Source organism: Oculina patagonica, chromosome 11 (assembly GCF_052425735.1).
Source record: "Oculina patagonica isolate OP01 chromosome 11, crgOcupat, whole genome shotgun sequence".
NCBI classification, from domain to species: domain Eukaryota; kingdom Metazoa; phylum Cnidaria; class Anthozoa; order Scleractinia; family Oculinidae; genus Oculina; species Oculina patagonica.
The window spans coordinates 10,614,457-10,642,404 of record NC_135768.1 but is presented as its reverse complement, the minus strand read 5'-3'; the positions used below and the strand labels follow the sequence as shown (position 1 = coordinate 10,642,404).

Sequence of the window (27,948 nt, the reverse complement as noted above, 5' to 3'; positions counted from 1 at the left end):
TTTGTAATCAGACCTGCTACTAATTGCAACAGAAGCTTTCTCATCGTAAACCAGTTAGAAATAACCTATACATTAACATACTAAAAGTCTCTAAAGATTCAAGCATAGGAACACCTTTAAATACGATCAACATTTAACTCTCCTTCTGCTGCAACATGAAAACGAGGCTAAAAACAGGAAGTTGCTGTTTACGGCTGTTTTATTAGCATAAATCATGCCTTTTCTTCATCCTCCCCCTGCCGCTGCTTTATTTGCAGATAGACGGGCATGGTGTGAAATCGGGTCGCTGCTGCACTCGGGGAAATTGTGGCTGCTTTTCACCAAAAAGTGACACGAGTGCTTTTTCACCTGCAGCAACAACGTAAGATACAGCCGAATGGCAGCTGAACGTGTTATCTTGCTCTCTTAAGTATGGTGCATTGTCAAATTTCTTCAGCGCCGTTGCCTTGCCAACTCCATACAGGCGCGAAGTGGTTCGCATCCGGTCATGGCGTGAAGCAACAAGAGATTCCTGAAAACTTCCCTACCCAGCTGATCTTTGACATTCTTTATATGCCAAACTCGTGCCTCTCTCGCGTTTGCCTTTGGCTCTGTTCTAAAATAGAGATCACAGCCATCTTCACAGCCGTCCCCTACAAGAACCGTGGTCTTCATTGGGGCAGACTCTACGGCAGTTTTTACTATAAGAGTAGTAATGTACTACACTCTAAGGCAAAAAATTTTTTGCCTTAGAGATTTAGTACATAACTACTTCCCGTTGTTGGGATCAAATACGGAAAACAAAAATGGAAAACAAAAATGGAAACCAATCCTGAAAACAAACCCTGTAATCAAAACTGTATCAATCCTGAAAACAAACCCTGTAATCAAAACTGAATCCAAGCGTAGCCGTCTCATATGACATAAACTTTAGTTTATGTCATATAGAGACTGATGTTCAAATAAAATTTTTAAATTTTATTTGCTCAATTAGTATAAATAAATATGCTCTTATACCTTTTTCAAAATTTTGGATACAGTGCGTTTAAACAAGCCTTGAGATCATAACTGAAATATGAATCTGGAAAACCAAGCGAAGCAGATTTTAATGAGTCCGGCACCGCAGATCGTAAGATCGAGGAGGGGGATGGGACGAATGTTAAAAAATCACAAGGCCTTGGTGGGTAAAAAAGCTTCGTAAGAAGCTTTTCGGGCCTTGTTTTATGATGTTTTTGAAATTTATTTCAAAAATCACATTATTTAAAAAATGCTCTTATACTCTTTTTTAAAAATCTTGCATTTTAGTGCGTTTAAACAAACCTTGGATCAAAACCTAGGATCATAACCAAGGATAAACATATGAGTTTGTCTTTAATATCCATAAGGGTATGTTTCTATACAGCTTTCTGATATGTGTTTTATTGCGCGCTTGTCATATCCAAAGCTGTATACCTTTTCCTCATATTTGTTAACAATTTGTTTATTCTGTCTGGTTATCTTATTTTCATTTACTAATGTGAGTTCTTTGATATCGCCCTTAACCATCTTAATCATATTTGTGTGATTTAGTATTTGTGAATTTTCATGATTAAGGGAAAAACCTTTAATAACACATTTCTGTTTATTATCGCCATATATGAAACTGTAGTTTTTAGGGCCACCGCTTACGAAGGTACCTTTTATAACATCACCATCTAACTCATCTGTTAAATCGCCTAGCATATCGCCTGTTTTTATTGTCTTACCATTCTGGGATTCAATATACACAATACTATCGGTATCAAAATATAACACCTGTTTATCTAAATAGTCAAGTTTTTCATACAACATTAACCGTGCACTGCTGGTCGTGAAACATGCAATGTATATATTCGTATTATAGCTGTTATCAACAAACTGATCTTTGTAAGTGTAGCTCATTTGCACCATTTCTTCATTTATGAAATTCATGTTTAAATTATCTATTGTGTCATCTAGAACTACTTGGTAAAATTCATTTATATCAGTTACGTATTTACACTGATTCATGTTATTTCGTTGGCCAAATTTACCCCAAAGACTGTTTAAACACATCTTTGAAATGGCTCGTAAACCTGCATTTTCATGTAATTTACCTAATTCAATGTCTAAATTCGTTTTGACTTTATTTCTGAAAATAAATTCTTCTTTGTCATTTTTAAAATTATAGCTTGATGATTCAAGTTTTAGTTTCATGAATTTTTTAATGTATCCTTTGAATAAATCGTCAGATGACTCCTCAAAATGCCATACCTCATATATTTTTATGATATTATAACCTTTTTCAATGGCTTTATTGAGTTCATCGGATGTCCACGTTCCTATAAAAGACCGTTCATTTTCACTATGTTGGCATGTGTCTTTTTGTTTTGATTTAGCACATGATATACACAGAGGGAACATTAGCTTTTCAGCCTTTTCACATTTGATTTTCTTAGGTAGAACGGCATGGTATAATTCTCTTGGTGCCAAAATTTTACATTTTATAAAACCGTACCATTCCGTGTTATATTTATCTGGTGATATTATTTTTTTAGGATGACCAATGGGATATTTTTTGTAAAACTGAACTGTTGGATACAGGGAACAAAAATCAACATATTTACCACATTCGCCTTCTTTGAATTTATACAATAATTTGGTAGCATTAGTCCGACCGCCAAAGAAAGCATCTCGCGGGTTTAGTGGGCCAACCACTTCTCTATTCCAATCATTTTTATAATATTTTTGGAAACATTTATCATTTTTTAATTTACATTCCCACATTTCAATAAGATTGTAACCAGCAGTTGTTATTTTGTTATTTTTAACTTGTGTTTTATTATATAAAGTACCCATATCACATTGATTCTTATTATTGATTACATCAGGCTTGTAACAATCTTGGCATCCATGCCAGAAGCAACCTTGAAATTCATAAACACTATTTGTGGACTCACAAAAACCATCTACTTTTAATTTGTTATTGAGACAATTGATAACTTTTTCACCCCCTTCCAAGGCATGTTGAATTTTAATTTTATTTTTCTTTTTTATGTAATCAAGCCATGCAATACTGACTGCACTATGGTTTTCTGTTTGAACAACATTATCAACCACAGCTATGGTATTTTTTGGCATATAATTCCCTCTATAAATCGCCATACAAACACCGGCTATTGTAATGTATTTTAGTGGATCGATATTTTCTTGATTCATGAAATCTTGCCTGAATTTCAACATGCAACGCCTTAATATATCGACGTCTGATCGACAGTAATCGATTAATTCATTTTTAAAATCGAAAACATAATTTTCATTAACACGATCATCATACCATTGTAAAAATTTTTGCCTATCATGTGATTTCATTTGGTTAAATCCATAATGATTTTTGGAAGGCATCTCTCCTATATAGTTTTGATTACAAATTTTGTTGAAAAAATGTGGGAAATAGCCCTTTTTCAGCTCGTCTAAGCCAAACGTTTTTGGAAACGATGATAAGGGTTGCTGAATAAAATTTAAGCTGTCGATTATTTTGATTCTTAATTGTGGAATTTCCATCATCATAATTTTTGCACCATTGTAAATACAGTAAGGTTTAAAACCATTATCAATACACCATTTAAGAATAAAATGAGAATCGTACCTTTTGGAATTGTGAGCCAGAAGTGTGTATCCTTTATATTTTTCATTAAGAATACCATTACAAAAACTATTAATATCATTGAAGATTGTCTCATTTCCGTTGTAATCATGACAGATAGCTAAATTAACTTCATGTGTGCCAGTGTTTTGTGTACATTCGAAATCAAAAAATAAATATTTTTCATTATACGTTTTGCATGGGTAACAATAATCTTTTCGAGGTATGTTTTTATTTAATCTGCAAGGGGTTTTGTTATTTTTGATACAATTTCCTCCCTTGCATTTTATTTTTTTCATGAAACATTCATGTTTGTTCTCACAATATTTATTGCAATTATTACACATTTTGAAACCACATTTATGTATTTTTATATATGGTTTTAGTATGATTTGATTGCATTTTAAGCATTTAGCAACACTGTTACATACGGCCTCATCACCATCTTTTATCGATCGATTACGTGTGTGGTTTTTGAAACAGCTGTCACCATGAAATACACGATTGCATTGCTTACATGTAATGTCTTTACCGTCACATTTATCTCCATTTGGGAAATATTTAAAGCAAGAAAGGCATTTTTGGGGGCATTTGTGTTTATCACGTCTTGTATAAGCTTTTTTGCAACTATGACAGTAATATGCTACATTTAGAAAAGCTGTCATTGATTTTATGACATCAAAATGATTCCGTGTTTTGTATAAGAATCGATGATGTTAATCTCAATATCTAAATACGATGCAAAGGTATTTACATCTTCTAAAGTATTGCCATACTCGTTAATTTCAACATTTGCATTATAATGAAGTTCTTTGGCTTTAACTTCCTGTAGCCGTCGTGATTTATTGAATCCATCTTTCAACTGAGTTGTGGTGTAATTCTCCGGATGCAGATTAGCAAAACCCGTTACAACGGACCTTGCTAGGCATATTGTATCAGTATTTTTTATGGTAATAATACATTGCTTTCTACTCACTGTTTGTTTTGATAGATATAAACGTCCTTTTCCTGCAGGTATTTTAACAGATTGAATAATTATTATGCAATTTTCTAAATTTATTTCTTTATACTCCAACGTATTGATTACATCTGAAAGTTGATTTAACTTGATATCTGATACATTTATCATTTTTGTTGAGATAGGGTGATCTAATTCATCATTTAAAATTACCAATCTGAATCTGTCATTTCCTTTTAACTGTCTTTTCTTTATTGTCATTTCAACCATTTTTTCAAATACACTGAAAACATCATTTTTATTGTTTATGAAATTTTTTCGTACATTTATTTTGAATTCATTGGTATAAGCATTGAATTTTTTATTCGCTGTATTTCCGATTTCCGTTATTTTGAATAGAGGTTGGTCATTGGATGTTGAATCAAAAATACTGTCATCGAAATTAAATTCATTAAGTGTCCTGTTTAAGGTCTTATCGGTCTTATATTTTTGAATTTTATTGATTACTTTTTTCCTTGTTGAGTTTTTTACAAGATCTATCCATGTATAGCCTAGGGCCTTTGCATCCCTCAGGTAACTTTTTGATAGTTGTTTAAGAGTATTATGGGTTTTTGTTCTTGGTTTAGGAGTATTTGAATGAGATTGGTATGTCTTCTTTTTTGGTATTTTACGCGAGGGGGTGGGGCTTTGATTCGGCTTCTGGGGCTCGTGTGCTTTCGGCTCGACCTTTTTGTGCTCGTGTGCTTTTGGTTCGGCTTTTAGTGATAAAATGAGTTTTATAAGGTCGGTTTTAGATAGATTGTTGAGATCAGATTCGTCCATATTAATATTGGTTGAGATATTTTTTTGTGTCATTTTTTGTGTACTATATAGAATCACCAAACCTTTAAGTCCTTTATATAGTAAAAATTATTTTTGAGATTTTTGGTGCGTTTAAAGATAACCAGAAATAATATATTTTTGGTCACCAAAGGTAACAGAAAACAGCAATTTATATATGCTGTGCTATACAATATATAATTATATAATTTTTCTTTATATGTTATTCATCAGGTATAATATTAAACCGATCATCTTCTTGAATGCCTTTAATGACAGCATTTTTAATGTGTTTTTTAGTTCTCATATGACTCCATTTTCCTGCAAGGCAAGTGTGATATTCACAAATATCACAATACCAAGGCTTATTAAGCATGTATTTCGTTTTTGATCTAGTAATAGCTTCTAATCGGTCTTTTTCGGTTGTATAAATTTTGTTCCTTCCCATTTATTATATACTATATATACAATTCTTTATATGTTTTTTATAGTGCGTTTGAGTGATAGATATAAACATATAATTATTTTCTTTAATATATATATAGAATGACTGATATAACATTAAATATCAAACACCTACTAGAAGCTGATCAAAGCTCGAATGATATAGCCTTCATTAATAAAATGTATTGTATTCAGAGCATCCTTAAAACAAATATTTGTATTATTAAAATGCTATCTTCAGACCTGAATAGCAGATCTGAAATATCAAATGAAGACAAAAATCATGTACGTTTAAAGTGTATACCTGAAGACCAGAAAAGACGACGTGGAAGACCTCGTAAAGATCAACATTAAATAAATAATTATTCAGTTTACGGTTTTAGCCATAAGTTATAAATGATTAATGACTAAACCATTGACCGAAAAAACCTGCTGACGCGTCAGCAGGTATTTTAATCTGGTGTGATTTCTATTGACCAATCATATTTCAACAAATTTTACTCAAAAAGTTTACACAAAAGTTTACACAAAAGTTTACACAAAAGTTTACTCAAAAGTTTACTCAAAAAGTTTATTCTGAAATTTACTGCCAAACACAGCTGTGCCGTGAAGTTATGTGTGTTATATATATAATGGTTTGTAATTCTGAAATCCACGATGAATTAAAAAATTTAAAAGAACCTATATGCCCTTTCTGTGATCAACTATTGATAAAAGGTATCAAGGATGCTGAGCAATGCTGTAGTAAGCAGGATATAGAAAATATAAATGGTATGGATGTCTGTCTAAATTGCGGTTTGGTTCATAGTTATGATTATGTCATTGAGTACATTGATTTTTATGAAAATATGCATAGAATACGGCGAGAATCGGTATATCATCGTAAATACCACATTGAGAATGTTTTAAACGATTTATGTATTAAAAATGGAGTTCAATTGTCTCATAATCAGCGCGATAAGATTTACAAAGTGTTTCATGAGATCGATACTATTCTTCCATCTATAAATAAAAGAAGAAAGAGGATGATCTCAACGAAATATATTATAAGACAGCTGTTTAAAATGCTCGGTATACCCTGCGATTTTATACAGATTTCTGAATCAAAAAAAACACTAGCGTTTAATGATCGGTATTGGGGTGAGATTTTATTGTTGAAATTTGATGAGATTATGAAGATTATTCTGAAGTGAATTTTTTATAATATTTTTTAACATATTCATCTACAGTGGGGCATTGATCAATTACTATGTCGTCAAGCACTTTTAGATCGGTCAGAAAAGCATTTTCGTCTGATGGTAAGCCTCTCAAGAAGCATTTTATCTGTATACAAACTTTCTCATAACTTGTGTATGCAAATTTGCATTTATTCACTTTGTCAGATATGTTACTCTTTGTTATATAACCATGAATCAAAACACCCGATCCTGTTAAACAACCTATAACAATAGGATTAAGAGTGATACTACCAACAACAGTACCTATGACAGTCAAGCCAATGGAGGACATCTGCAGAGACAGATAAACACGTTTCAATTTCTTATACTTCCATTTATAACATGTCTGTAATCGGTGGTAATTATTATACAGGTCCTTCAATTCCTTCACTCTATCTTCTGATAATTTGTTGGATATGTGATTAAAATTCATCATATATCTTCTCATATGTTATATGATTATACAATGTTTCGTTCATTCGATTTTCTATTTTTTATTCTGTTATATAATTTCCTGATATTTTGGATCAATCGTTCAATACTTTTTAGTATCTCATGTATTAAATCTACAGCTTTCATATATATATATTGTTTATACAATTAAGCAATTTATTCAAAGAAAATTCCTTTCGCTTTGTCTATAAACTGGACTTTGTGATACTCTTTACTATTTACTGATATTACTGTTTTACTAAAACCGATTCTTTGTACATAGTAATCTGAACTGATTTTAATTTTGGCTGAATTAATATTAAATCCAGCCAATATTTGGTCAATACTAATAGCATTATTGCAAATAGCAATTCTAAATTGATTCCCTATTTTAGTATACCAGAGATTCATATATTTACCTATATAACCATCTCTAATTTGCTCTGTATATGAATCTAGATCATAATCGAGGAATAGCTTATTATGCTCCACTTTAACCCACGGAAAACTAAAGCTATCACCATCGATAAATTCAATTTTAATCCTTTTATTATCACTGGGCTTATAGTCATATTTAAATGCCATATATATAGTCCAGTCATTGGATTCAGTGATATTTTCATTTAAATTAATTTCAAAATCATTCATAAACCCCATATTTGGATTAAAATCTTCTAACATTTTGGTGGTATTAAATACGAGATTACCAATTAATCCAGAAACAACAGCTCCGTTGCTATCTGACATTATGAATTTAGAGGCATCCGTTAGATCGAAATAGTACTCAAATATTTCACTATAAAAACTCTTGGACTGTAATAATTTAATCTGATTTTCAAGAGTTGTTTTGAGAATATTGATTTGACTTACCAACTGTTTATAATTAACAGCTTGATCATCAGTAGTACCTTCTGCAATACCATGAATGGCCTGTGTTTTCATATCAATTGATGCATTGAAAGCTATTCTATCATTTTCAACATAATATAGCTGATCGTATATACTGGGTTCAACATTACTTTCATAATTCTTAATCCCATATATTATAATATAAGTTTGCAGTTTTGGTACATACGAGTGTCCTGACTTCATTTTTAAAACGATATCGACATAGAGATAGTTGTTGTTATGTTGTTGATACTTATGAACTTGAGCTATTGTTCGACTATAACCGTTATAAACTCGTGTAGTTACTTTATTAACAGTATCAATCAATGACACAACACTGATATCAACACTATTCTCATCTATTTCAACTGGAAAATAGAGTTCAAATGCCATGGTATAATAATTAATTGGTATAGGGTACATGTTGATACCTAATCTGCTTGAGTAGTAATTTTTCGAACTATCGAGAAGTAATTTTGTATCTATTACCTTTTTATTGATTTGATGAACAGGATTTGGATGATGAATTAAATCTCCAAGCTCGATATCATTCTCTTCACTAAGTTGATTATCACTGTCAATCATTATATTATTGAAAACGTTTCCTTTATCAATAGAGGTAATATGTGAACTGTCAACATACAATTTATTTACACCATCGGTTCCATATATTGGTTTGCTTAGATTTGTTATGCGATTATCGTTCATATCGAGATTTGCCTGCATCATGTTACTACCGTGAATATCAAGCTTGCTTAGAATTTTTTGAGTCAAAACGCGTCCTACGACCTTCTTTAAAAAAGTGTTTTCAACGTACGATTTGTCTGCTTTGTTTTGAAGGCTTTGAGCTAAGACACCTCCTGATTTCTTCGTTAAATATGTATTATCAGCGTACGATTTGTCAGCCTTAGTAGCAAGTTTGGTATCAATTTCAGTCCTTACTTTGTTATCCTCAGCACTAACATAGCCTACGTTTGGTACAGATCGATCGTTATATAAACTTGGATAATACACTTCGGTATTTTGCAATGAAAGGCCGGCACAATCAAACACTGTTTCATTTCTGTTCTTTTTAAGGAAGAATTGGTTAAGATATCGTTTATTTACGGCCGTCTCGAGATCCCTTGAATAATTTTCAATTGAATCATCGATCGCAACGTCATCAGGCGTTTTTAGCCCTATTACTCTCTTTTTGTTCAAATTGAAATTACCTTCAGGCGTAACATCAAAGCCGACTCCTGGGTCACCCTTTTCACCTCGAGGGCCTTTAATTGGTGTAATATTAGTGTTATTTGATTGTAATAAACCGTTTGAGTAACTCATATTATATCAATCAGTTATATTATATTATATTTTTTCATTGAAATTCTTAGTTACGAATTTTCGTGGCTTATCAATATATAAAAAGCTAAATGGGTCTGCAGTTGCTTTGAGATAGTCGTTTTTACTGATTCCAAGTTCTCTGCAAATCATTCCTTGTTCATTATTAGATGGGAATTCGAAAATACAGTGATGAGTACAATTTAATCTGATTGTTTTATCGGTATTATAATAGCTTTGAGATAAATAAATGCAACTGCAATTTTTATTTCTTGAATTTGTAAAATAGTTGCGTATTTCGCTATCATTTTTTGATCCCGTATTGAGATAATCGTCAAAGATGACTAGTTTTTGGCCTTCATCTGATATTTTATCAAGCGGTATTATTTTATCATTACTTGCTTCAATAACAGAATAACCAGCCTCTTGACTAATGGGTTCAAAGGTATTGAAAAGATGTTGATATTTCGATTGCTGAAGATTTTTCCCATAAAGATATATTTTATCATAAAACAAAAGCCGGTATATCATATCAAGTAAAAGGTTGGTTTTACCCCCACCCGAGGGAGAAGAAATCAACATTCTGAAACATTGATTTGGCATGAAATCGTATAGTTGTCTAAAGTTTGAGGCCATATCGTCTTTAGTGTCATAATTCGGTATTCTCATTATATTATATGGGTATATTATTTTCAGTTCAACATGGTGTTCAACACGGTGTACATCAAGGTGTTAAACGCTATGTTAAATGTTGATTTTTATATTCAATTTTCATTTTTTATGTAACGTAATAATATAAAATAAAATGAGTTTACTTAGATGGAAAGAGCTTGCAAAGAGTAAATCTGATTTGGGCGATAAAATCAATTATGTTAAAAATGCAATCACACAAAATAATATCGGTCAGCAGACAAGCCAAGAGTCATTTTCGAAGGTATTCAAACCAGTGACAAGTAAATTAGATGATGTAATTAAAAGTAATTTGCAGATAGCAAAAGTACCCAAAAATCGTGTTAAAAAGGGAATGAGAGGTGAAATGGAAGCTCCAGATTACTATCCTGAAGTTGATCCTTTTGAGGATATGGACGTAGATAATTTATTTGATGAGCCTGTAATGCCACAAAATGAAAAACAGATTGTACCAAAACCACCAACATATGAAGAATCTTTAAAAGATCTTTTAGAAGGAAAAAAGGAGATTTATGTTGATCCCCAATATTTTCCTGAATATGAAGATGAATTACCTCCTGAATACGATGAGGATGAAATTGATTATGCTTTAGATGCTGATGATGAAGTAAGTGAAATACTAGATGACGTTGGTATCGACGATTATGATGTAGTGCAAATGAAATTAGATCAGCCTGAAATGACACCAAAGAAAACCAAGAACTATCTTAATAAGATTTTAGAGAAAGCCAAATATAAACGGAGACAATTGAAAGGTTTCAAGGCGAATGTTACTAAAGAATATAATAGGGGAACTATATCTGAAGCGGAAAGGCAGATTAAAAATAAGAGAATAAGCAATGCAAGAGTTGCATTAAATGACTACATCAATCATTACGAAAGTAAAGCCAAAACGATAAAAGGTTCTGGTATTCGCAAAAAAACAGAAAGGTGGAAATGTTATATTTTTTAACGATGTAAAACAGCTTCTCAAAAAATTGGAATTGATCATCGGTTCAATAAACGCAGGAAACACATCAGTTAAAATGCGAAATATGGGAGTCGCTATATTAGACACACTTTTAAAAAGGTCTACTATAAATAAACAACAATATAAACAGATATATAATCTGTACTTTAAAGTCTAATTTATGTAACTGTATTATATATATGGATCGTGAGTTAGTATTATCATCATATAGTGTTAAAAATCAAGGGAATAACACTCCTCAAAATTTTACAACTAAATTCAACAGGCCTATAACATTGGATAGCAATTACCAATATATGATAGGTCTCAATCGTATTATTAACATGTCATTTACATGGTTTAATGTAAATCCCTCATATGATAATCAGCTGATTAAATATAGTTCTGATAATGGGAATAAATTTGAAGACATAACTTTCCCTGCAGGTGTTTGGAATTATTCTGAATTTGATGAATATATTAAAGAGATTACTAAGACGGGAGATGATGATAACCCTATATATCCCATCTCTATTGATTTTGATTCAACAACATTCCGAGTAACAATCACTTTATCTCAAAATTATCAACTTGATTTGACGCATAGCAATTTCAACGACCTTATAGGGTTTGATAAAAAGGTATTAAAGGATGCGGTTAATATTGGACCAAGAGTCCCAAATCTAAGCCAAGATACCGATATATTAAATATACATTGCGATCTAGTCAATACTTCTTTAGTCGATGGTGAAGAGTCGGATATCATTTATACCTTTTCGACCAGCGTACTACAGCCGAGTTATTCGTTTACAATCGAGCCTCGTAGGGTCACATATAACCCTGTTAATAAGCAACAGATAAGTAGCATTCGAATATACATCACAGATGGGAAGAGACGGTTAATTAACCTGAATGGAGCGGATACGTCTTTTTCATTAATTTTGAAAAGGAAAGAATAATATAACATAATAGTATATAATGAAACCATATGAATTCAAGAGGTTTTACCATCCAAAATTTGGTAAATTTGTATATAAGCACAAAGGGTCAGGGATTATCGTTGATAACATTTTCAAACCGATGAAGAGTGTTATGTCGTCTGTTGTTAAAAAAATTGTCAAGCCATTAGGTAAGAAGGCGATAAAATCAGGTATTTCTCATGCAGGTGATAAACTGGGTAAAAGGGCATCAGAAAAAGCCGGAGACCTTATAATGGAAAGGCTTAGGAATATGAGGAAGGGAAATGCTGGGCAAAAGGCACTATCCCCAATCTTACAGAAAGTAAATGCCTCACCTGTCAGACACCAACAGAAAAATGAAAGTACTGATATGATCATTAATAGATTAATATCAGGATCAGGTGTAAAAAGAAGGCGTTGAGTAAAATGAATAAAATGATTAAAAAAATTGGTACATAATTGCAAAATTATGTAACATAATAATATATGTCTTTTAGAACAAGCGAATACTTACAGAGGTCCGAGTTGGTTCGATTTCAACTCGATGATGTTATTCGAGTCCCAGCTAACGGTCAGCACCAACTTAAAAACGGCTATAAGTTCACGATTAACGATAGAAGTTCATTCTACGATTGGTATAATGCGTATTTCGAGGTGCAATTTCAGGTGCAAATGTTAGCTGATGGAGCAACCACGGGGGCGAATCGTATCACAGTTATTAATGGAGCACATTCATTGATTGCCCACATGATGATTAAATCAGCAGGAAAAATCGTTTATGATACCGATAATCTCCATAAAGTTACTTTCGTTAAGAACCTCCTCGAATATAGTGACGATTTTAGTCGCTCAGTAGCAAAAAATAGTCTTTGGTATCTAGATACCGACCATAGGATAGCAAATGCTAATCAGAATGCAGGGTTTGAGGCTAGGCGACTTTTGACGACAGGTCTCAATGATGTCAATGTTGTTATACCTCTAAATCGTTACAGTTTCTTTGAAGAGCTGGAAGGGCGAATGTTACTCCCAATGCAACTCCAATTCAATATACAGTTACAGAATGACGCCGAATTACTTAAAAAGGCCAATGATGTAGATGATGGACGAGTGGTCCTTAATAGATTCCTTCTATGGGTCCCAAAATTGACTCCAAAGGACAGCCTATATGATAAGTTTGTTAGTTCCTTCTTGGTAAAGAACACTTGGAAGTATATGCGCGAAATGTATGAGGTTTCCGCACCAACGAATAGCAGTGGATTCTTCCAGATCTCATCCAGTATTGATAATGTTAAGGCTATCTTTGTATATCTACAACGAGCTAAATCAAACAATGCAGATGAAAATCCCTATGAATTTGATACCTTCAATATCAATCTTGACCGTGGGAATGGTAGTTATTTGACAACATGCCGATTGGAATACGGCAACGGAGTGTTTTATCCTGAGACCGAATATGATAGTGAGTCCAAAGTTAGGATCTTCAATGATTTGATGTCTTATGGTATGAGAAAGAATGATTACAACAGCGGTACACAACTCAACTTGGCAAATTACAACTCTCTCTATCCTATTATCTTTTTTGATTTATCATATCAAGCAGAGCGAGTAACTAGAGACCCAAAGCAGTTGATATTCAGATATAAACTAAACGCTAATAGTGCGGGAGATAGTCCTTTCAACGTCCATGCCATCGTTCTTTATGATGAGACAATCGTCATTGACAAGGTGGGGAATGAGCTGGTTATTGTATAAATCAATCAATTGAATATTATGTATAAACCATTCTATTTTGTATACGTTTTATAAACAAGAAATTATATAACATATAATATATATACAAGTAATGACAACTTATCACTCTCATAAAGTGAATCTGTCAGAAGGACAGCGAAGGAAGCTTTTGACTGCTTATAGAAATAAAAGTGAGATCACTATTCGCTTAAGCAATTCAGATATGACTGGCAATGACAGTTTAATGCTAACTCAACGACAAATCAATAAATTGAATAAGGCTAAGAAGTTAGGTGTTGGATCTGATTTAAACATCTCGAAGACACAAATTCGAAAGGTCATTAGGCTTGGTCATGGGGCACCGCGAATTGGTTTTCCAATGATTGGAATTAGTGCTCCGAAAACGAAAACAAGATCAAGAAGGTCAACAACTAACAAATCAACAACTGATAACACTTCAAAGAAGGATGGTGGAAATATTAGACTACCAAGTAAGAAAGAGATATTATCTTATAGGAGTCCTCCAATAATTGGATCATGGAATGAGTATAATAGGTTCCTCAAATCTGGAGGTCTGATTGTTCCAAAAAAAAAGATTTTAATACCCAAAAAGTAAACAAGCCAAAATTCCATAAGAATATTCCCATGAGTAATTTTGATCTAATAAAATGGTGTTCATATTTGAATATACCAATAAAAAACGTACTAATGAGAGACGAGACTGTACCACATAACCATAAACAAGCATTATTTATATACAATCTTCAACCCTCATATATGAGGGGAAGCCATTGGGTTGCTACTTATGTAAAAGATAAGGTAATCAATTATTTTGATAGTTTTGGCATGCCTCCATTTCAAGGTATAGTCGATCACGCAAAAAAGAAGAATTTAACATTGCTACATCAAAACAATCAGATCCAGAGCATAAATACAACCACATGCGGATACTTTTGTCTATACTTTCTCAACGAAATGAATAAGGGTAATTCGTATTATAATTTATTGAAAGTGTTTGACATATATTACACAATGAAGAATGAAAAATTCATTCAACATTATTTCAGAAATATATAACTCATATATATACAATGACTAAATCGTATTGTGTACGTGAAAAAATACAAACTAATTCAGTTCCTGGTTCTGAAAAATATGTGAGAACAAAAAACAATCGTTTAATGCTCAAATCGAAATGCGTTTCTTGTGGTATTACTAAAACTCGTTTTGTGAGTGAGAAAAAGGGGCGAGGAGTTGGTGAAACGATTAACAAAAAGGTCGGCGAAAAGATTCCAGGATTTCAACAAGCTCAAGACGTTGCAAGCTTCATAATGGGTATTACTGGTGGTGATAAGGATTTATTTAAAAAGTATTGGTCGGGAGATATCGCAAAAGGTGCCTTCAACACGAAAAACGGATTATTCTCAAAGAAATTCTGGACATCTCCAAGTGAGCATCAAGATCCGTCATGCTCTGGAACCGTTTGGGATAAAAAAGCAGGAAAATGGAGGAATAAATACTGTGATTAATATCTAATCAATATATATATAATGGTTAAATCATATTGTGTAAAACAGAAGAAACAGACTGAGTGTATACCAGAGTCTGAACAATTTGTAATGGCTAAAAATGGACGTTTAATGCTTAAATGTAAATGTGTTGAATGTGGAATCACTAAAACTAAATTTGTCAAAAGTCAAAGTGGTGGAGCTCTTGCTCGTTATAAAGGACCATCTACAACTGATAAAATAGCATACATGGCTTCAAATTTTGTTACCCCAGCACCAAGTTTTGGTGCTATGGCTAGACTTTTAGCTGGGCAAGCTTTCAAAGGAGTGAAAGACAATGTTGATTACTACAGAAAGGGAAAAGGTATCGATATCCATAAAGCTATTCTGAAAGTAGCACCCAAAAAGGGTTTTGTTATGCCAGGACATAAATATACGGGACCCGGAAATCCTCTTGAAAAACAGGTAAAATGGGATCTAAAAACAGGTAAAATACTGGAGATATATGAAAAACCAACAGGAAAAACGGACGCCGTGAGCATGCAACATGACGTGGATTACTCAGTATGTGCAAACAAACCTAAGGCTAAGCAAGTTAAGTGTAAAAATGAGGCTGACCGGAAAATGGTTAAATCACTTGATGCTATCCCATGGAAGGACAGACAATGGGGTCATGCTATTGCAAGAAACACTATCGCTACCAAGGCAAAAGTAGGCATGGGAATAAAAAAAAAGAAGCCAAAAAACGTAAAAAGCCGTCGGGTGGGGAAAACTGGCAAGAAAAATTAGCTAATGAACTACACAAACCAATAAAGCGTAACTTTACTCGACGGCGTGTTATTGTGAATCATATTGACGAAATATGGTGTTCGGATTTGGTCGAAATGCAACAGTTTAGTAAATGGAACAAGGGATATAGATATCTTCTCATGGTACTGGATGTTTTCAGTAAATATGGTTGGATAGTGCCACTAAAAGACAAAAAAGGTGAAACTGTAACTCAAGCATTCAAAACAATATTCAAAGAGGGGCGTAAACCACAATATCTTTGGTCTGATAAAGGGAAAGAGTATTACAATAAAAATATGAAGGAGCTTTTGGAAAAGAATGGTATAACACTATACTCCACCGAGAACGAAGAGAAGAGTAGTGTTTGTGAACGATGGAATAGGACAATTAAAACCCGAATGTGGAAACAATTCACTACTCAAGGTAATACGACGTACCTCGATATGCTACCCAAGCTGTTAAAACAGTATAATAATACCAAACACTCAAGCATTAAAATGACACCTGTAGAAGCCTCGAGGAAAAAGAATGAAGGCTTAGTATATTTCAATTTATACGGTGACATGGAAACATCAAAACCGAAACCGAAATTCAAAATAGGTGATAAGGTTCGAATATCGAAGTATAAAAGAAATATTTTCGATAAAGGGTACACGCCAAACTGGACCGAAGAAATTTTTACAATCGATAAGATACAATACACTAATCCTATTACTTACAAATTGAAAGACCTCAGAGATGAGGAAATACAAGGTAGCTTTTATGAACCTGAATTATTAAAAGCAAAACAGGATGTATTCAGAATTGATAAAGTGATCCGTAGAGATTATAAGAAGAAACAAGCTTTAGTTAAGTGGAAAGGATACAGTGATGACTTCAACAGTTGGATTCCAATCAAGGATTTGAAAGATATATAAACAATTTTTAATTTTATTTATGGAGTATATGTTAAGAGTGCCTTAAAATCAATTATCAAGTATTACACATGCAAATAAAAATATTAAGTATAATATTTTTATAAATCAGTATTTGATTACAAAAAATATTTTAGGACATACATTCATTTTAAAAAAACATTGAATTTATCAACAACTAATTTTTCATCTAATTGATTTTCATTATAAAAAAAGGTATCAATATTTATAATACTACAGCCGTTATCAAAAAGCATTTCGACAATATCTAAATTAAACAAATTTGATATTACGTAATTAGTATCTTTATAATTATCAAAATATGCTTCAATATAATCAGCCCATGGGTTAGCACCACCATCCATAATAACTACACTCTTTGGCTGATTAAATACCATGTGCTTGAAATTAAATTCATCTTCTAAGATTTTAGCAATTATTTTAATATCATTCGATCTATCATTTTTATCCGAGGTTAAACCGATTATAAATCTTTTATCATTCATATATATATATATTACAAAGAGATTTTATTTTTATATGGTTTTATGCGTTTTTTCCTTAATGATTTTAAATTATATTTTAAATTAGTATGAATATTACTGATATAACTTTTAGTAAAAAACGCATAAAACCATATAAAAATTTCTAAAGTATATATATATATAAATGGTTGAAGTCCGGAGATATTTTACTGAAAAGGACAAAATGGATGCAAAAAGAAGATCGAAAAGAGTATATGCTTCTAAAAAGGAATGGTTTTGTGTCATTTGTAATAATTATAACTATAAACTAGCCGGTAAATGGAGACATCTTTTAACACAAAAGCATATTAATAACAGCATCATTTACAACAAAAAATCAGATTAAACGCACTGTATAAATGATATAAAAAAATAATGTATAATAAATATTATAATGACATCAAATTACATCAAAGAAAAATTCGTTGAGATGATGAATATAATTGAAAAACATTGCATGAAAGATAATATACATTTTTTACAATTAAGTGAAAAAGAACAATCAAAAAGATTAGTTAACATTTGTTATGATCTAGGTATTATATCAAATATGATCATACATAAAAACATGTTCAAAAATCTGATAAAAATACAAAAATATTATATTGAAAATGTAATATAAGACGTTCATTTTAAACGCACTAAGATGCAAGATTTTAAAAAAAGAGTATAAGAAGTTTTTTTAAATATTGTCAAAAATAATCAAAGATTATTTTTATCATTTAATCAAGGTTTAGTTTATAGATTTGGCTTCAAGGTTTGGTTTCCATTTTTTGACCTTGGGTTGACCTAGGGTTGATTCTGAGATTTGATTTCAGTTTAGGTTTTTCACTTTGGCTTCAGATTTAGTTTTTCAGATTTAGTTTTTCAGATTTGGCTTCAGTTTTGGTTTCAGATTTGGCTTCAGTTTTTGGAATCCAGTGCTGATAGTAGTTATGTACTAAATCTCTAAGGCAAAAAATTTTTTGCCTCAGAGTGTAGTACATTACTACTTATAAGTAAATCAGCGTCACCATCGGAGTGGTGGAACCAGCATTCTGTAGGCAGCATCACCAGAAAGCGTTGCTTGTTCTTTGGGTTAGAGAAAGTTATCTTTCTTCACCGTGACAGGCGTGCTTTCTGTAAAGGTGACAGTTGCTTAAATTAGATTCTTAAATCTATAAAAATACACAAAGCGAGTAGAAAGCGTCTTCGCGGTTGCCTATCCAGTTGGAGGTTTTTAGCGTAGAAATTTGTCTTCCGCTAGCAAAGTTAAAATGAAAAAAAGAATTTTTATTAATTAAGCTAGAAGAAACGTGGAAGAAACGTGGATGTTATGTGCTAAGGTCATGCGGTGAAAAAAATCCATTATGACCTGAGTAGTGATCCCAAATTGGGTTTCAACTCAGTGCACGAAAAAGCGATATTCCACTCATCACTTCATAACTTAGACATTTCTGAATTAAAAACGTTTCTAAAATAAAAAAAAAATTATGCGAGCAAGAAATTTATGCACTTTGATTTTGGCAAGTATAGAACCAAGCTTTAACAAAAAAAAACAAACAAGAAATCCAATAAGTCACACTTACGCAATCAGCCTAGACGCTCCCGAGTACCACATAACAAAGCTGTCAATAGAATAGAGATTTGTTTTGGGGAAAAAGCACTTTTTATACATCTATCATTGTCTTGATGTCTTTTACACGTTCCGATCTGCCTAAATATTCAGAAAACAAGATTTTCGACTATGGATGAAACAGAAAAGTGTTTTTTTGTAAAAAAAAAAAAACGAGGGCGAGATCGTAACATTAAGAGAAAAGGGAAGCGTGGAAATAAAGGGACGAACACAGAGCTTCACGTAATTGGACTTAACTATCAAGAAAATACGGGACATTCATTCTCTCTCTGCTAGCCCATGCTGCATGTGGTATTAAACTCATGCGACACAGCAGATAGTACAGGCAGCCTCGTTTCCATGCTGCATTATACACGGTTCTAAAAAAACCCGTTTTTGTCACCTTCCCCTGCTCAGATTTCAGAGACTTTTTAATATTTTTAAGTTTTAATATTGTAATGCGCTTTTGCTCATTTATATGTTAAAAAGCGCAATATAAATTCATAAATTATTATTATTATTATTATTATTATTATTATTATTATTATCATCATTATTATTATTATTATTATTATTATTATTATTATTATTATTATTATTATTATGTTATAGAGGACATGTTTCTGAATTAAGGAGGTACAAGTATGATGAAAGTAACGGGAACCTAGCATGAAATATCAGTGGTATCTGAGGGCGAGAGACTACTGACATTTCACTCGCCAACGGAATCCAATTTACTTGGATTGTTATTATTCCTGTAGCGCGTTAAACATTATTATATTTAAGTTTCAAAAATCGGCGTTTAGTTAAAAAAGTAAAGAAGACAAACCAACCCAAATTAGCTAGAATGAACTTTCAAATCTGTATGCGACTTAACGGTAATTCCTGATTGTAAGTTTCTCGTAAGCAATTGCCTGATATGGTAACGAAATAAAGTGAAACACTAGTCGTCGAGTTGGGAATAAACTGGTAATATAGACAGTACTTTCTTGTAAATTGTGGTGTTTATTTTTTAATTCGCAGCTGGCGGATGATGCGGAGATGCAGATACCAACTCTAAAGGTAAACTGTCTGGCTGACTGACTGACTGACTGACTGAATGATTAACTGACAATCTGTCCGTCTTTATCTTTCTGTTAGCCTCTGTCTGCCATCAGTCCACCTGTCTGTCTGTCTGTCTGTCTGTCTGTCTGCTTTTTTTTATCTATTTGTAACTATCAATGAACCATTCGAATTTTTTCTCCTTTTCTTTCTTTGTTACTTCCAGGCCAAGATTTCTTTACTCAAAAGAGCGTGTAAAGAAAAGGACGAACTTGTGGACAAACTGAGCGAAGAAATCCGAGAGTTACGTCATTACATCGCAACGTCAGCTCTCGACGATATGTCGAAGATCCGAAGCTACGGTTACTCACCGAAAACTTCGTAGAACTCTCACCGGAAAACTTGGTAGAACTCTCGGCTGAGAGGGAGCAAGAGCGAAAGATAGCTAAACGAGACCCGAAGGTTTGTGAAAGATTAGAACTAGTCCGTTAAGTGTTTTTAAGCTATTAACAAGCAGTTAACATGATTACTTTCGACATGTGCCCTCAAAAGTCGTCGTTCCATGTTGTTTCTCGTACACAAGTGTACACTGCTTTGGGTGTTAACTATTTTGCCCCTGGTTTGTTATGTTTTAGGACTTAGTTGAAAAAAGCTTACAAAGCAGGTTAGACAAGCAATCCCCGCGACGCTCACCCAAAGTACGTTGTAATCATAGTTCCTTTCCTGTTCCTGTCACGTTACCTCAACTCTATAAGGCAGACACCTCTCTAAGACAGACAGTTGAGGCCGGTCCAGACAGTGTGCATCTTAGAGAGAGCTGACTGTATAACATAACTGTTCTAATTGTTAACATCTAGGCTCCTTTGATTAATAATGGAAGTTTCCGATCTTTTAATTTTAGATATTTTTCACTAGCCCAGTAAAGTTATGCCAGGAGGTCAAAATGCTTGCAACAGAATTTTTCTTTTCATATTGTTTGCTTTTGAGGCATGTATATTAACATACTAAAAGTCAACAAAAATCAACTTATGGGAAATACGTAAAAAATCCATGTGATGACGACTGCCATGTTTTTATGCAAATTAGCCATTGTAATCTGTTCGATCAAGACATTTACTACTTGTAGTTACAATTAACATGTAAAAACATTGTGCTTTTATGTAAAGTGTACATTTAAGTTCTACCATGGACCGTTTTCAAAACAATATTCAACAAAAAAGTATTAAAATAGCAATTTATTAACCCTTGCTGGTCAGTAACTGGAATACCTTCAGACATAAAAAAAATATCACTGATTATCTATCGGTACCTTTCTAACAGTACTGACATTAAATTATATGGCATTGACTGCGTCCTTTGTATCGCTATCTGGATCTGTCAGAGCTGGTGTGAATTGAAACAAGTACTTCCACGACACCCTCCACAGGCAGGTGAACAGTCAAGTCCGTGCTTTCTGTAACTGCCGATTGAGCAATGTTACAGTCCACCTTGCAGTTACATCTGATAACACAGAGGAGAGTTTCCAGTGCAGGAGTTTTCTCGGTCATTTCCGGAGTTAGGGTACTATCTGTTTTTTTTCCATCCCCAGTCACAAGGTGGAAGCTCTTGATTCCCAGTCCAATGTTGCACCTGGTAATACACGCGAAGGGAATGATATTTCGCTGCAGACGACGTCGGAGGCAAGGATATCGCAGGCCTCCAAACTGTTGCTCACCTTGCCGCCATACAACTCTACTAATGCGCGTTCTCCTGCTTTGATAACATCTTTTTTGAACGAATTGCCATTATAAAATACTTCGGTACGCTGCTACAACTGTGATCACTTCTTAAGACCGACGGCCTTTCCAATACCAAACAGACGTGACGTGGTATCACATCCCAGCAGCGCGTGTAGAAACGGGAGATGTCTGCAGAGGTTTGACCCGAGTACAGAACAAGTAGCTTGGATGTCCCGGCAAACCTTGCCTTGCGCGGACTCCTCGTTTCGGCTCTGGTTTGAAGAAAAGTTTCTTATTGCTGTTGTTTCCATGATGGCAGAGTAAAATAATTTAAAATGTCTGTGTCATCTGCGATGACGACGCTGTCTCTAGTAGCAGATACAAAGACCGCAGGTTGAGCTATCAAGATATCAGCATCATCTGCACCATGGATGGTGTCAAACCTCACCTCCTTTAACTTCTCACTCAACATGTTGATGAAACGTTGTTTATTCTGTTTGTCTCGCAGAAAAAACGTCTTTCTTTACAGTGAGTGTGCTCAGAACATCACAATGTACAGCTACAGTGTTGTTTGATCCTCTTCTTGAGTGGGTTGCGTCTTTAACCGTCAAAAACAACAATACACCTGTCATAATTTTGAGAAACGTAATGAACATAGCAGCTTCAGATGTCACTAAAAGGTTGTACCGTGTTTCCATGGGATACGATGAAGCAGTAGTGCTCCTCCATCAAGAACATAGAGCGAGCAATCGCTGAAAGAGCAACTGTGGATCAATTTGCACATGATCCTTGTGATTGCCACAGTCGCTTTTGATCCAAAGGTGGTAGCTTGTTGCTTTCGTTTAAAAGAATACTCATTGATACTCTTTCCTGCATAGACTTAAGGATCGTCCAGCATGATCATTCCAACATTTACAGATTCCTGTGCTACAACTCCTGATACTATGCTTCTTAGTCAGGTATCGCGCTTGGAAAAGGGGTTCCTTATCCGTAGAAAGCAGGCTAGTTTCTCTGTATCCTTGCAGTCTTTCTTCTGTCGAGTGTCTAAAGCTTCTACGTGTTGCTCGCTAGTGTTGTAAGCGACGCCGGTGAAATCTTGCATAGACCTGTTCACGTCGCAACAGACAGGCACCGAGACTTGACTCACACTAATCTTTGCAGCTCAACTATTCCTCTTTCTCTTGAAAGGCCGCCAGTTGATTTGATGCTGCGCATCAGCGTTTCTTCAGTTATCAAATTAGTTGAAAGACCATCCCAAAATTCATCAGTGCGGCGAACAACATGCAGACCATTCAAAAAATGAAAATAGATATCTGGATGGTCAGTTCGCAGTGTAACCATTTGCTGAAGGTACACGTAGATCGTTTTGGTATACAAATTACCGCATTTATTCGATTAAGCGCCCGAACTCGAATAAGCGCCCACCTCGAATAATATAAGCGCCCACCCCTACCTCCAAGAAAAAATTGAAGTGCGCAAGAGGCCTAGGACACCTGTAGGAGTATTGATTGACTAAGTACTACTAAGAGACCCCTGGAAGACCGAGTTTTCTTAGTATTTTATAGAAACTTTCAACGAACAGTTAATATTCTGCTTTGATATATCTTCTCGTGTTGTTATTATTTATTATTTTGTTGCAAAATAAACTTACTACAGTTTGTTAAAAATGGTGAAAATTTAATAAGCGCCCAGCCTGGAATAAGCGCTCCCTCTCAAGATTCAAAAAAATAATAAGCGCCCAGGGCGGTTAATAGAATAAAAACGGCATGCCCAGCTGCCGCAAAATAAGGAAAGATCTCTTGCAATGAAGACAAATGGAGATTCCAGTCTCCCGTCCTTTTTGCTCTTAGAAAACGCTTCAGTACATTCACCATTTTCATGTACTGAAGCCAGAGGCGCCCTGTACGGCTAGCTTTATTTCTTTTCTTCTCTTTTTTAATTCTTGAATCAACATCCTCTAATGTAGCCCTTGGCTCTTCATCGATACTACCATCAGACAGCATGTTATCCAATGTTTGTTTTGTTTATCGTAATAAATTACTTGAATGAGTAGACGACACGTTACGGCTTACTGGCGCGACAGAACTATAAGGCGTGTCCACTGTCGAAAACTTCAAATCTGATGGACTGGGCTGGAACTATTAAGGAACTGATGTCGACCTTTTACTCTATCGTCAGTTTTAACGCGAAACTGGAGAAAACTCAATCTTTCCGGGTGCTTACATATTTTGTTCTCTCTAAGAACGCGATTTAAAGACTGTACTTTTACACTGTACTTTGCAGTTGTAATATCAAAGTGCCCTGTTCAGCTAAACACATTAAAACTTCGTAACTTTTTAGTGAAAGTAATATTTCGTTTCGAAAATGTTCGATGAGCAAACCAAAGCCTTAATTCGCCCTTTAAACACACTTTACTAAAAACATTAGTTGATAAATGCCACATAAAATGGAGTTTTGTTGTAAAACGTATCTGTGATAAGGCTAATTTGCATAAAAACATGGCGTCTAAAGGGAAAAATTACGGAGGTAAAATACTTGATTTTTTTCGTATTTCCCCTAGGTTGATTTTTGTTGACTTTTAATATGTTTTTTTGGAGTCCTTAAAGAAAACGTCCCTGAAGATAGAAATTTTGTTGCAAGCATTTTGACCACATGGTACCTAATCCCGTTAACTTTCCTGGACTACACTGAAGTTTTAAGTGATATCAAATGCAAGTATTACGCGAGTTTAGGCATAATATTTTTGCGGTAATTAGACAGACGGAGGAATAGATCAGTTTTACTAGCAAAATTAATTGGGAAATCTGCACTTCGAAATCAGTACCAACAATCAATGACAAAAGTGTTGACACATAATCAATTAAGGCCCTATTTTATTGTTATTTGAACTAATTTTATCCTTTTACCCCACTTTCCCAACCCCTTTCCCCCAATATCAATGTTGTAGTCTGTTTTAAGTAGCTCTTTGCTACAATTTTACAACATTAGATGCGGGGAAGGGGGGTTATTTAGCAGACAGTCATAAAATTTAAAAACTAGTGGTAAAACCAGCGGTGCGAAGTCAATGTGTCAACTCACTTTTGTCAAAGATTGTCTGAGGTCTATTTGCGTGAAAATAAAGGATATCCGTTACCTATCTTAGCTCTAACTGGGCTATTTTTAGAAAGCACGCTAAATGTGTGGCGTAAGAGTATTTTTGATTATTTGGAGTAAAAAATAATGTGTTTAGTTGAGAAAATAAAGACAAAGCGGGTTCAGAACCTGTCCATGGTTCTTAGCACGTGGCTCTCTCGGGTCGTATTATTCATTTTCTTGTTTAAGAGCGTTAAGCGGGGTTTCTGCAATGATACTCGAGTTGACTATGTCCGTATCAGTGTTACAAAGCAGCCGGGTAATTTTTGGAAAAAGCAGCAATACAAGTTCTCCAGAGCGCGAAACCAAATTCCTGGGCGATTGAGATTAATGTTTAACAAGATCTAGGATATCATTAGGCTAGAAAATACTTCCATTTATCGCTGAAATTCCCCAAGACTAGAGATAAATGATTTTTTGTAAAAAATATCTCGCTAGAATGCCACAAAATTGGCGAAAATGTGTAAATTTGGACGATTTACCACGATTAACTATCGGTCTAAAAAAGAATATTAGGGATGTTCTCTGTTTACTGATGGTTCATCGTTGTTAATCGTGAAAATTCAAAAGATAGACACCTTTTGGCCTTGCTGAAGGCTGTTTATAGTAGAAAAGGAGAAAATGAACACTTTCGTATCTTAAGTCAGCTTTCCTCAAACTCATTAATAATTCATGAATTGACAAGCCAATCAGGATACGCCAATTTGGTCAGGTGCATGTGGTTTGAAAACCCCATGAAGCACTGGAAAGAGGGTCTGAATGGGGTACCTCAATAACGCTAAACACTTAATTTTTTGGCTCTGTAACATGAAACAGTTAAATTTTAGGCATTTTAACACTAACAGTAAAAAATTCACTATAACAGTAAATTTTATCAAGAAAGAAACAAAAACGGCTCCAAAAAGGCCAATAAATTATTATTTTGTTAAGTACATCGAGCCGTTTTCGGCAATTTTCCGACGATTCCCGATCATTTCGGAAGATCTCCGAAGACTACCGAAGATTCCCGAAGATTTCTGAAAACTTCCGAAGATATCCGGAGACTACCGAAGTTGTTCGAAGATTGCCGAAGATGTCCAAAGACTACCAAAGATTTCCGAGGAGAAATCCGAAATTTTTCGTCTATATTTCGTCGTTATATTCACACGTGAAAGATTGCTTTTCTACAGTGTAAAGATACGATTTTTTCAGCCCTGAGTGAAATCCTTGAAATTCACTCTAATTTATATAAAAACAGGATATTATTTGTCATTAAATAGGATACAATGCTCAACAAAAATGACAGATTAATGTCATTCCTTCCTTGTCAAAAGCTCATGGATATATGTTATACCTGATCGTCCAGAACGGTTTCTACAAATCAAGGCGAAAATAAACGCGGATGGCACGACCAGCTCGCTGACCGTTACATCACTTGTAAAAAATTTCGGGCGATGTTAATTCCGGACATTAAAAGTGTCCAAAAATAAAAACCGTCCGTTTTTTTAAGCGCCCGAAATTTTAAGCGTCCGAATTTTTTACAGTAGGGTTAAAACTTTTAATATGTTTTAGAACCAGAAGATCCTTTTGAAGATCTTGTCACAGATCATTAGCAATAGGCCACCATGGACACCTTGTGCTCTAAAGCTTTAAGTTTCCGGCTTTTATAGAGGTAACTCTAGTTGAGACACTGCTTAAGATACGTAAAGGCTTGGTAGGATTTTTGTTATTTTTCTTTCGGTGTACCTGTTAAACCTTGAGGGTGCAATAAAACTATCAGTTTTACAGATATTGTTTTAGTCAAATTCATGTTTTGTAGACGTAAATTTACTTTAACTATGTTTCAGCAAAGTGTCCGAAATGAGATAATAAGACCTAATTGTCCGAAAAATAAACGTCCGAATTTTTTTTGCAAGTAATGTATGTTCACATCGCTCTCTGAGTTGGTGTCGTATTGATCTAGACTTGCTACAAGTCGACTCTAGACTTTAGCGACGAAATCGCGACGAAGTCGCGACTAAAGTTCTTGAATGATTTTATTACTGAAAAACCCTCCAAACACTTAACAGTATTTTCTCCTGAAAGAGTAAACATTAAAAAATTGGCTAATTTAACAGCAAACACTAAAAATTAAGGGCAAATAACACTAAACACTAAACCCCATTCAGACCCCCTGGAAAGAGGCCTTTCTACAATAGTTTGATGAAATATCAAACTCTAGAGTTTGATAAAACGTCAAACCCTTGTGATGCGGGGTTATCCTAATTTAAATATTAATAACACAAACACCGACTGAATAGACAAGCTTCTGTTTCACGGCTTAAGTAGAATCACTCTAAAATTTACGTTTACAGTGCTAGTGCAATTCAGAAACATTCCTGAACATCTCGTAGCGATCGACCACCGTTCTTATTCCCAACCGAGTTTTTGGTGAACGAACTTTGTGAGCCAATATTTTAAAGGCTGACCATTCAGGTTCTCCAACTTCTCTTCAAGACTTCGCACGCGGTAAACATCATAATCCTTGAACACACTTGCCGGGTCAAGTAGAAGCTAAAAGGGATTTTTGCTCGCGCGCTGTTTGGCAAGTTCGATTCTCAAAACCTCAACGGCTCACTTGTCCACTATGCTTTGACTGTGTAAGCAAGAAATTTTCTTGCAAATTTTTGGGCGGCCGAAACCGGCGAAATTCATCCTCAGCTAACCCGTCCACGTTACAA

The 27,948-nt window shown here is 34.1% G+C and overlaps 1 protein-coding gene and 2 pseudogenes across 1 annotated transcript in view; all 3 read right to left on the bottom strand.

Annotated features, from left to right (window-relative positions):
- LOC144630246 (uncharacterized) overlaps positions 1-27,948 on the bottom strand; it is a 148,550-nt gene that overhangs the window by 30,276 nt on the left and 90,326 nt on the right. The gene's annotated exons all lie outside the window — the stretch shown is intronic.
- On the bottom strand, positions 248-19,727 carry LOC144630835 (uncharacterized; annotated as a pseudogene).
- Positions 22,846-23,506, bottom strand: LOC144630833 (uncharacterized; annotated as a pseudogene).